This window comes from Vanacampus margaritifer, unplaced genomic scaffold (assembly GCF_051991255.1).
Source record: "Vanacampus margaritifer isolate UIUO_Vmar unplaced genomic scaffold, RoL_Vmar_1.0 HiC_scaffold_182, whole genome shotgun sequence".
Classification (NCBI taxonomy): domain Eukaryota; kingdom Metazoa; phylum Chordata; class Actinopteri; order Syngnathiformes; family Syngnathidae; genus Vanacampus; species Vanacampus margaritifer.
This window is the reverse complement of record NW_027520892.1, coordinates 11,047-23,957: the sequence shown is the minus strand read 5'-3', so window position 1 is coordinate 23,957 and position 12,911 is coordinate 11,047. Positions and strand designations below refer to the sequence as shown.

General features: G+C 39.7%; 1 long non-coding RNA gene across 1 annotated transcript; it reads left to right on the top strand.

The window, feature by feature from the left end:
* The first annotated feature begins 2,394 nt into the window (after window positions 1–2,394).
* Window positions 2,395–7,570, top strand: LOC144041206 (uncharacterized). Its single transcript, XR_013290041.1, has 3 exons — window positions 2,395–2,441; window positions 7,200–7,320; window positions 7,423–7,570. It is a non-coding gene; the product is annotated as an uncharacterized LOC144041206 (long non-coding RNA).
* Window positions 7,571–12,911: the final 5,341 nt, after the last annotated feature.

Genomic DNA, 12,911 nt, shown 5'->3' with positions numbered 1-12,911 from the left:
TGCTCGCTCGCCCACTCGTAGTATGGCAGTAATTAGTGGTAGGCTTGTGACGTGTGGTCTGTCAGAGGCACCATAGTGTACATGCTTAAAAATCGTTGCATTCTATTAGTTCACCACTAGATGGCACTAAATAAAGCACACCGAATCTTTAAGGAACAAATCCACCCGTCATTATCACGTTCGACTGAAAATTACATCACAGTTGGCAGCCTCCCTGGAAGAATAGAAAATGAATAACTTTGCTGCTTAACTTATATTCCACAAACACAATATTAATCAGAATGTCGTGTTGAGATTAGTGGGGCTGCATAGAACATATTATTGTAAAGAAAATTGTTGGGTTAATTTCACGCTGTAGGGCTGGACTGGCCATCTGGTATTCAGGGTAGATGCCCGGTGGGCCGATGTCTTATGGGGCCGATGTGCCGCTCTTCAATTAATTTCCTCAAATTTTACAAAAGAGACCATCCCACAATTTAGAGAGAGCAGCCAATTAATCAATTTACAATATGGAGAGCAAATTGAACCAATCAACATCAGTGGTGGAGCTAGATGGTGGTCAGAAATCGGGCTGGGCCGGCGGGCCTAAGTCAAAATGCCAGGGCCGATTATTTGTGCCAGTCCAGCCCCGACTTCCCCCGTAATGAAAGGCAATGCTTTTGTCAGCAACTCAATGGGAGGAGGGTTTAGTGAAGTGAGGCTATATTCAAATCTTACAAACAGTTTTAACACAGCAAATCCCAATGTCAATCAATTAGGTTTTCAATCGTGATAATATTTTTTTGGTATATTTTACATTGTGCCATCATCCATGGAGGTTGAAAACAAAATAATGACGATATTATGACAAAGAAAGGACGGATACAAAAGTAAAAGTTGTCAGAAAATAAATACAGGTACTTGTATTTTCTCAAGTATTTATTTTTGATTTTTTTTGTACAGTAGCTATCATTTCCATGGAGATCCATTGTAAAGCTTGTGGTGTTCTATTTTAACACAAAGGACATGCATGAAGTCTTTGCACTATTATTCTTTCGATCATGAGCATACTGTAATCAAAATTACAATTACTGCCTGATATGACAAACAACAACAAACATAAAGAAACAGAATAAACATAATAACATCTAATTACAAGGATAGAACTTATTATTCTCAAGTAAACACATTTACAGTATAGTTGGCGTTAGAGTGAAAACTAGGCAAACATGTTCCTTAGTTCAGAGCTTCTTTGTCCTGAGCCTGTCACTCAAGATTTCCTACGATGTTAAATAGAGAACTCCCCTTTTAATTCCACAGCATCCTCTTAAACACATTTTTGCACATATTTTCATATTTGGAGAGGAAATGTGTGTTTGTTTGTGGGCTGACAGTGACAGGGTTCTTCTCAAAGATAACACTACGGGATTTATTTCCATACACAGTGGTCAAGTCTGGCAAGCATAACAAGGAGAGTTTCAAATCTCAATTTGTTTAAGATTAAACACAGACAAATACAACTCATTAAATATTCAAAATGCTTACCTTGTATTTAGAGGTGACACTGAAGTAAAGTAAGTAGCTATGTCCCAGACACCTCACAGCTCACACTGCCTTTTTGTTTATAACCCATCATCACAAACTTCTGGTGCACTTGAGATAAAGTATATCTCAACATTAGGGATTATTTGTGGACTAGAGCAAACCGTGGCTACATATTTTTAGTTTCCTAAAAATACTAGAATTGTTCTTTAGAGCTTCTAAAGAATGTTTGTGTTATTATTTTAAGTGTTTTCAAACGTGTACAAATACTTATTGGATGAATCTGACACAACAATGTTTTACGTGTATAGAGAAATTAAAAAAACAAAACAAAAAGAAGCTCTTTTTTTGTTCATCCCATTTTCAACATGTTATTTATAATGTATGTTACAGTATGTACTGAAGTTATGTAAATTGTGATGAGGTATATGTTGGAATTTCTTCTATATTTCATTGTGTTAAATGTAATATTCACTCTGGAGAGATGGGGGTCATATTCTTGGAGGACCTGCTTGTGGACCAACTGTGTGTTAGGCTGCCATATGAAACAAATGACAGAAGCTTCATATGAGCATTATGACATAAGTACAATGCAACTAAGAGTGTGGTTATGATCTGTAGGACTAAGGAGAACACGCACATGAACTATCCAGATTTTTATCTGTTAAATACAATGATAAATGTAACTTGTAAAGTGAAATATCTTGACTCTTATTTACGTCCTAAAAAGCACTTGGGCTGTAATTATTCAAAAATACTGTATAACCTGCCACTAAGTTTTAGGTGTTCATCACTTAACCAGTAGAGGGCACTCAAGCACTAAAAGTTCCCATAGAAGAAGACATGAACAGCTCATTGTAGCTAATCTAACACAGGCAGCTCCACTCCTTTACCCGTGGATTGTTGTTGAAGCACCATCTGTAAGTGATTTTTAAGATATTGTTACTATATGTGTATATATGTTGCTATATGTGTAATATAGATTTAATGTATGTGTAAACTAGAGCTGTCAAACGATTACATTTTTTATCAGATTAATCACATTTTAGAATTTTGATTAATCACAATTAATCGCTTAATAAAAAAGCCATTTTTATCAACAAAAAAAAATTCCCACCAAATTTGAAGAGCACCGGTTATGTGTTATGAGGACTTCTTCAACATTTCATCCTCCTCTTTTCCTAATCAGTTAATTACTTTAAAATGGAAAAAAAATGAACCCAATATTTTGACATGAACAAATATTCTAAATGTGATACGCAAACATTTATTAAAGGCTTTACTGCATGTAATTATGTTTATTGCTCAAACACAACCTGTGCTACCTTAAATGCAGCCATCCGCCATCCGCTGTCACGCTAAAGCAGACATGTGCAAACCCCGGCCCGCGGGCCAAATACGGCCCGTTATGCGTTTCAATCCGGCCCGCCGAACTTATCCAATAAGGCTAGAAAAAAATTCATTTTATTTTATTTTATTTTATTTTATTTTATTTTATTTTATTTTATTTTATTTTATTTTATTTTATTTTATTTTATTTATTTATTTTATTTATTTATTTTATTATTTATTTATTTTTTGTTCAGCTCAGTGGCCGAGTGGTTAGAGTGTCCACCCTGAGACTGGGAGGTCGTGGGTTCAATTCCCAGCCGGGTCATACCAAAGACTATAAAAATGGGACCGATTGTCACTCTGCTTGACACTCAGCATTAAGGGTTGGAATTGGGAGGTTAGATCACCACATGATTCCCGAGCGCGGTGCTGTTGCTGCTCACCGCTCCCTCAGGGGATGGGTCAAATGCGGAGAACAAATTTCGCCCCACTTAGATGGGTGTGACAATCAGTGGATCTTATCTTATCTTATTGGATTTGGATTTGGACATTTACAGCAGGAGACGGCAGGGTTTTGTGTTGAACACAGCAATAATGTCCTGATAGTCCAGAGAATCGGTCAATTCTTTTTTGAAAGAAAGCAGGGACAATGAGTTCAGTCTATCAGTCAACATTGTGGCACTGTTGCGTGTTTTGATCCTTTTGACAGCTGAAGATAGTCTTTCTACATGTTGTCATGGGTGAGGTGAGGAGCGCGCATGCAGGAGACTGTTGATATTGGTGAATACATCCCCGGGGCGTGCGTCGAGCACTTCTATGAGCGTTTCCTCGTTGGCTTTTGGCTTCTTTTTGAGCTGCTGCACAAACACCGTGTGCTATGCGTCCCCCACGGAGATGGAAAAGTGGTCAGAGACGGATTGGATGTACGCGCTTTGTCCTCAGCGCGTGACAGGCAGCAGCGGCTATCATGCAGCCGCATGTGTCACACGTACTGTGGGCCCGGGTTAAAAATGGGTGGGCCAATGGAAAAAAATTCTTTAACTTTACGCCTTGAATTGAAATCTATTAATAATAGATGCAGTCACCAGGTTTGACAGATCACAGTGTATGTGCTATTTTAATCTATTTACATTTCTCCTCCCACTTTGCCAAATAGTGTGTAAATGCCGCATCTTGCTTATTCATTGAGGCAAACGTACTACCTGGATTAGGGCTATTTTATAATAATCATCATAATAATAATAATACATTTCATTTAAAAACAGCACCTTTCAGAACACCCAAGGTCACTTTACAAAGCATAAAAACACAGCAAAAGTTGAGCTAAAACAATAAAAATGAAGCTATTGGAAAAGCTGTTTTAAATAAGTGGATTTTGCACATTTGAAAAACGCAGTCCTTAGTGCACACTATAAGTAAATTGGGTTGTACATTTATCTGTGTGTTTTTACTGTGCTATGAGGTCCAAATGCTCCTGGTCCGGCCCGTCTGTTCAAAATTTTCAAATTTCAAACCCATTGTGGCCCGCAAGTCAAAAAGTTTGCCCACCCTTGCGCTAAAGGATCATCTATGGTCAAAATTAATAGTGCGATTAATCTGCGTAGATGGTAGTTAGTGTTTGTTTACCTTAAGTGGTAATCGCTAGTGTGCTAATGATAATTGTGATTGCTAACCATTTAGCATAAGCTAATTGTGTTTGCGTTTATTAATGCATATGTATAGAAGATAATAAATTATGAGTACTTATATCCACTCCATTCTAACTTTAGTGGATTAAGAAAAATATATATGTTTGTTTTCTTTTGGAGGAGGGTGTGTGGGGTGGGGTGGGGGGGTGACGGGTGGGGGGGTAAAGGGGGCATTACTCAATTGATAAGAAACTTAATTTTAAAAAGATTCGATAGTGACAGCCGTAGAATGTTGTATGCTCAAGTAACATGCAACTCTGACTGTTTAAATCAGACACACTATGCAGATAAATTATAATGAAATGAAAATATATGTTATGGTGACTAGAATCCCTAACACAGTAAATAGTCTTTGGACATAAATTGAGTTATGTCATACACATTTAAGGTTCAGCAAATACCCACCAGTCTTATGAGAGGAGATTGGAAATTAAAGGCTTTAGTAACAAATAGTAACAGTAATGTGGATCCAGTGAACACAGACGGTTGACAAGTAGGTAAGTCTTAAATCATAACCTTCAACTTTCAAGCAAGTTCCAAGTTCCCTGTCACATCAAACCAAAATGACTTACAAAGCTTAAACCGTTAGGCCAGGTACACACATAAAGACAATCAGGCTATTTTTGTCCTGATTTTGCTTCTTCCCGACCAAAGAAGTCAAATGCCTGCCTTAGCTGCCTATCTTATGTCTTGATTGTCCAATAAGATTAGCCTTTGTTCTGAAATGTAGAACAGAGTCACAATAATAGCGTGTTGAGTATAGGTTCAACTTCTGACCAAAAATCTTGATGTGAGTGAGCAAAGTCGATGACTCTCAAGCCATTTGACTTGTGGAATGTGACGTAAATGTAATGTAGCCAATCAAAGAAGCACTATGACTGACGGACAAGGAACCAGCAGTAAATAAAACTAAATATCAATCAATCAATCAATCAATCAATCAATCAATCAATCAATCAATCAATCAATCAATCAATCAATCAATCAATCAATCAATCAATCAATCAATCACTCTTTATTTGTATAGCACTTTTCATACAAATATATAAATGACATAGTTGAAAAACAAATCCCTAACTCACCACGCCCCACAATACGGACCCACAAAAAAACATTCAAAACAAAGCAAAACAGATGATCTAAGGCCCCGGTGGCTTAGCACAGGGCAACCTAGCTACAAAAATGCTAACCCAGGGAGCCTTCTGCTCCAGGAGAGGGCCAAAAGTTGCGACCGCAGACCCAACCCCATCTTCTGCCACTCTTAAAAAAAGGATTTATGGCGTTAGCAACTTATTAAGTTGGACCAGCACTATTTTTTACAGTATATAATTAAATGGAGTAGTATCATACAATGGAAATTAAGTTGGTTCAACTTCATTAAGATTCTAGCGTGCAAAGCAAATTAAGTTGTTTGTACTAAAGTAATCTTGTAGCATTTACACAATGGCAGCTGAGTTGAAAGATCTTAAAAAGGTGCATGCAAATTGTCACAGATACAAATCTTTTAAGATTAAAAACAAAAAAATATTATGTCTGTACTGCTTTTTTGGACTATGTTGTAGGGGTCAAATTCAAAATGAGGTATTATTTGCAATAAATAAATAAATACATTTAAAACAAAAGTTTATCAGTATTTAATCATAAAATGTCAATGTTTTGTTATTTCAAAATTGGAAGTCATGTAATACCTTTTTTTGTGTGTGCTTGTCACTGTAAGAGTGGCTCCATGTTGATATATTTTACTGTCTCACCACTAGGTAGCACCATTCCTTGTTTTAATATGTGGCATGCTTCATTTCTCACACCACCACTCACCTCTCTCATCAGCTATCCAAGACTGGATTCTGGATCGGATCGTTGAGATGAATGATTATGGACAAACAAATTTGTACTACAGCGAGTTTTATTCATTTATTTATTGCATAAACATATACACGCACACATAGGTTTGTATGTTTTGGATGAATCAGCGATCAATACGCTGCTGTCTGAAGCTGCCATTAAAACATTTTGACTCATGCTCCCCGGCCTCTATAAAACTAAGCCAAATGATGCTTTTAGCACACTGGACGAGTAACATCCCTCATGTGTGGTGTTTGTATGTTAAAAGCAGGGGCGTTGTTGAAGGGTTGTGGTGTTTATGGAACTCACAATTTGAATTCCATTAGAATATGTCATTGTACGTTCATCTGAGCTGCTCTTGAATGCATCATGTCTTCGCAACAGTCTTCGCAGAGACGACCAATCACAGCAGATGAGGCTGATTAGCAAATTATGCTGCAAAAGGCAAAAACAAGCATTGTAAATTGAGTAACTGTTACATGATTTTGGTAATGTAACCCTTGTATGACAAATCATCTAACGTTGACACTGAAATAATATGACTCTGCAATTATTGTCAGAATTATCACCTACAGCTCTTTCAGATCAAAGGTTATGAGCATTTTAATACACTATAGGTGTCATAAAGTAAAATGTGTAATCTGTCCTAACCATTTATGATTGATGTGTTACCATTTTTGCACATTAATGACACAAATTGCTAATATACCAACATAAAGTTACAATATTCCACCAACTGTGTACTGTATTTCAGTACTATAAAATATGTGGTGGTTGTACCAGTGCATCTCTGTAACCTCTGTTTATTTCCTGCAGCACAACTCTTGTACACAAAGTGACAGGCTATAGAGAACTCCATTAGCTTCCTGGAAGAGAGACAACTGTGAACTGCTAAGGCACGGGCTACCTGCTGAGGAATCTTTTCTGCAAAGTCACGGTATCCCTTTCCACCACATATACAGGCATTGTTGCTTTTGTTTTTGTTTTTTCAATGAGAGGATGTCAGCCTGAGCCGGTCTTGCTATTTCTTTGCTTACAGTCTCTCCAAGAGCACCTTGATGTCATTGTGGAGCCAATCAATATGGAACATTAAAAGTGGTAACAATAATCTTGGCAAATGGTCCCTTTGAAGGCAAATCAGAGAATTGGGTTCATTAATAGGAGCCCATTTGCGGCCAAATGTTCAGATTAACTTTGACCGAGGAGGAAAAGTATAGTGTTGTATTTATGTATAAATATGTATATGTTTTTTTGTTTTTATTTTTCCATTGTTAAACACACCACAAAAGCACCACAAAAAAACAGAACGAGCAACCGATACGATCTCTCAGGGGGTAGTGGTGGTTGCGGACCCAAGTGCAAGGAAGCAGGGCGAGGAGGCAGAGGTGAAGTCAAAAGAGGGATTTAATTAAACCAAAAACAAGGAGGTAAACGAGGTACTGTCCAGTAGCGATGGCAAAATCGAAACTGTGTTTTGGTACGTACCGGAACCCAGGCGGAACTTCCTGATTCGAATTGCGTTCCTAAATCTGTCTCAGAATCAGGATGTCACGTGACAATTGCCTTTTGTGTTCCATTACGCCTCCATATGTCACATTGTTTCAACAAGTGCCTTTTCTAAAATTAATTAAAATCCGACCTTTGCACTATATAAAAATTAATTAATTTAATTAAGTTAAAATTAAAATTGTTAGAGGCTTTGGAAATAAAGTCAGAGAGGCCAGACTGAGATGGTTTGGACATGTCCAAAGGAGAGATAGTCATTATATTGGCAGAAGGATGCTGAGTTTCCAAATGCCAGGCAAAAGGTCTAGAGCAGGGGTGGGCAAACTCGGTCCTCGAGGACCGGAGTCCTGCAGGTTTTGGATGTTTCCCTTCACCAACACAGCTGATATATGATCAGCTCATCAGCAAACTCTGTGCAAGTCTGATAACGATCCTATTGATTGGAATCAGATTGTGATGGAAAAGGGAAACCTTCAAAACCTGCAGGACTCCAACCCTCGAGGACCGAGATTGCCCACCCCTGGTCTAGGGGAAGACCAAAGAGGAGGTTTATGGATGTAGTTAAAGAGGACATGAAAAAAAGTTGGTGTGAGAGCAGAGGATGCAGAGGACAGGGTTAGATGGAGGCAACTGATTCGCTGTGGCGACCTCTGAAGTTAAAAGCCGAAAGGAAAAGAAGATTGCACTATATTAAAATGTCTTGAATCTTAAATGAATCCAACCTAAGTATACTTCGTACGTAAAATTGCCCTGCTGATTTATCGCCTTACATGACAAAATGTCAACATCCTCTTGAACATTTTGAATGCGGCGGTTGGTTTAGTGGTAACGCACCTGCACAATGGGCTGGGAAAAAAGTCTGTAATCCAGGTTCAATTCCCGCTATGAATGTCATGTTTTTGCAGGTCATTCTTTTTCCTCTCTAATATTTTCTGTCAAAACTTGATGCCCTGTCGCAAAAACAAAAAAAAGCCTTTGAAATGTAGCCTGTTCAAATTTGGTTTTGGATTAAATGTGATAGCACTTGGGGTTTCATCAAAGCATTTAAGTCATGTTGAGAGGCAAAATTAAAAACTAGCCAAGTATCAGCAACAAAAAGCTCATTTGTACTTCTGTACTTATTTTGACGGCGTGGGGGTTATTCAGTTTTTGTTTCTCATGATATTATTTCTCTCTCTTATGGCGTCCATTACAATTATAGCCTGATTGCCAGTTGTGTAAATTAGGTGATTACAGACAGCCAATAGAGTTTCCTTACTGGGGAGCTGGCAACACGGATCTACTGTTTGATTGTTATATTTTACACTTGGCCACCAGATGTCGCTGTAGAGAGATGTTTCGAACGTTCCAAAAGATCGATTCATTTTGTGAATCAATCGTTTCAAATGATTTGATTGTTTCAATGTTCCATTTCTGCCATACCTACTGTCCATAAACAAAAACAACAAATTCCAAGAAGGAAAACAAGGGAAAACATGGGGAGGACAACAGGGCAAAAATCCGGCAGCATGACAGAAGGGAAACAACAATGGATCGACGGAGACATAGGGGAGACAGGAGACTAAACACTAACGACAAAATGAGACACACCTGGGGCAAGACACAAGTGGATGAGGGCACTGATTGGTTCACTCGAGGAAGGACAGGATTACACTTAACAAGACCAAGGGAGACACACAAGGAAAAAACAGAACACAACAGATCATGACAAAAACTTAAAGAAACATGACAAAAACTAAACCTGAACCATGACAAAAGAAAAAAGAAAAAACTAACCAAGACCTAACCCAAACCATGACAGTACCCCTCCCTCAAGAGACGGCTCCCAGACGTCCCACCAGGTCCAAAAAACAAAAAGAGTTCAAAAACAGAGGCGGGCGGGAGGTGGCACGGAGGCAGGAACACCGCAGAGTCAGTTAAAAAAGAAGAGACCCATAGGGCCAGTCACAAGAACGCCGTAACCCAGACGAGAGGTGCCTAATCGGGCCGGTCCGGAGGGCATCCACGCTGCTAGACGAGAGATGCTCGGCCGGACCAGTAAGAAGGGCATCCACGACGCCAGACAAGAGATGCCCCGCCAGGCCGGTCCGGAGGGCAACCACGCTGCCAGACAAGAGATGCTCGGCCGGTCCGGTTAGGAAGGCGTCCCAGGCACCAGAACAGAAGGCGGGCGCAGCCGCAACAGGTGCCCGAGATTGTCGCGGCTCAGCCAATGAGAGTTGGGGCGGCAGCGGTCAGGAGATGACACTTGGGGCGGCACCGGCGAAGCAGCCAGGAGCGGCACCGGCAAAGCGGCCAGGGGCTACAGTGGCAGTGGACGAGAGTCTGTGGCTTGGGGCGGCACGGCGAAGTGGCCAGGGGCTGCACCGGCAACACGGCCAGGGGCTGCAGCTTGGCTCACCATGACTTGGTTCTGCGCTTTCGATGCACCAGGGCAGGGACCACATCAGCCTGTCACCAAAAAGGTTGGGGAACACAGGATACACGTGGTACAGAGGATACAGGAACTAAAGGATCATAAGTTGACACAACATGATGGGGCGAGGACGAGAGAGCACGAGGTGTCATGGGGACAGAATCTAATACTGTAGATGTGACATAGGGGCATGTGACTTGGGGCTGTGAGGTGCACAAGACAGCAGGAAACGTGGTGACGAAGATGGCGGAGAACGAAGTGGTGTGGGGATGGACTCGTGACGTGAATTGGGTGGACGTGGCTTGGTGAATGAAGTGGGGCGACAAGAGAAATTTACCTGGGGGCCTCCGTTGACCACCCCGTGGAGGTCCCCGATAGATGGCAAACCGGGTGCCCAAGTAGACGTTGGATGGGTAGGGTTCAGGGGTGGACTTAAGGAGGTCATCAAAAGAAGTTTGTGACAAAAACTGTGTATTTCTGACTTTTAGCGATCGTTCAATTTTTACTTGGATTCTTCCGTATAGCAGTCGATATCAGGCATGTTTATTCTCAATACTGAGCTAAGGGGCAAAAAGGACGTTAGTCACTCAGGGTCCATTCCGCTAATGAAGACAGATTAGACAAGAAACAACACATACACACATAGTGTCGAGGCATACGTGCATTCACACACACGGACAGACGCGCGCACACACTACTGACAATATTGCTTGTGTTGTTTTTGATAGAAGACAAATAAGGAACTGTTAAAAGCTCCGGACATGAGATAAAATGGCCCATTAAAGGATTGGATGTTGTTTTTTCAGAAGGGCTGTTAGTCACAAATCTTTTTCTTGGAATCGATTATTCTATTGATTATTCCATCAATTACTTAGATAATTCCCCACACCCTCCTCCCGCACTGGAAGATGTCCAACAGTGATAAGCACGCCACAAATAACACTTAAGATTGTCAAAGTTGGCATATTAACACCAATTGTGTACTATTGTCACCCTCTCAGCGCACAGATAAAATTCAAACCTGGGCTGTATTGGCATTTTCATTTTTATATTTGCCCCATACAAAGAAATTATAAAGTTTATTTGGCACGTGGTTGATGGAGCGGAATGAAAAGGTTAAAAAAATGTTTTGCAATTCACATGAGTTCTTGCAGCTCTTAGCTGTGGTCGTTAGCAGTGCACATGCCGCGATTGAGCTCACGTAGCTAGTCATTTGGAGGCCCAAGCAAACGTAGTCGGAGACCACCCCCACCCCCGCACTTTTGCTCATTTTTGACAAAATGTGAGTTATGTTATGTTGTGTTATTGATGAGTTCTTAAAATAAATGCCTAAGTCATTTTTTTCAGATTTTTCAGGAAACAAAAAATTTAACCATTTGCATCATGAGCAGCGTTGTGCTCGTTACTAAAAAATAGTAGCTAGTAACAGTTACTAGTTACTTCATTCTTCATACTTCAAGTAGCTCAGTTACTTCAAGTAACTAAATTACTCTGATAATTACTTAAACAAAAACGTAATGCGTTACTATTAAAAGTAACTCTTTAGTTACTTAAAAAAAAGAACATACACTCTTCCTTTATGCTCAACTAAAGTAAAGCAATGAGCGTATTTCCACGTCGAAAAACCCGTCTTGCGCTCCCCTTGATTTAAATGCCGAATCCGATGCCTGCCCACAATGTGTCACAGCAGCCATCCATTCATTATTTGATTCTGAACCGAGTGTCGCACAATTAAATTGTTAAATTAAATAATTTATCAAGTAACTGATTAATGCACTATTGTAACTGTAACTGAGTTACTGTGTTTAAAAAATAATGCGTTAGAGTACTAGTTATTGTAAAAAGTTACTAAGTTACAGTAACACGTTACTAGTAACTAGCTACTGCCCAACACTGATCATGAGGAGATGATTTAGGCAAAAAAAAATATTTTGGGCAAAAAAAATATATTTCAAGAGTGTTATTTTATGTTATGTTATGTTATGTTTCATCACTATTTTCACTATACTGTAGGGTTGTGGGTGTGCTGGAGCCGATCACAGCTGACATGGATTCAGATTCAGATTACTTTATTGATAACTAAAAGTCACAACCCGTCCAATAAATATGAAAACAACAGACCAGGGAGACAGACCAAGAATCTTGGTGGCTTGGCTTCCAGTGTGCAGAGTTTCTTAGATGGAAAGAAGAAGAAGAAGAAATAAAAGCAAAACACAAGAAAGGGGGAGGGAGTTGGCAAGGTACACCCTGAGCTAGTCAGCATCAATGTAGTTAATGTTATGTTTATTTATTTCAAGGTAAAGGTAAGGTGAATGACAAAGGACACCAATGGGGACTGAAATAGACAAGAGGTTGTGTGACATCAGTTGTCCTGGGACCTCAGCTTCACTTGTGCGTGAAGAACAGTGGTGCATGAGTGAGTCCTCTTTCATAGCCAGCCTGTACTGTAAATATGAAAGAAAAAAAAAGATGTAGTCAGCTATCCCTTGCGGACTGAAATGCATTCTTGGCTGCAATCATGCACAACACAATCTAAAACCGTTGTAAGAAAGTTGCAAAAAAATGACTTTGAATAAGTAATGCTGTTTTTAAAGTGTAAAGACACT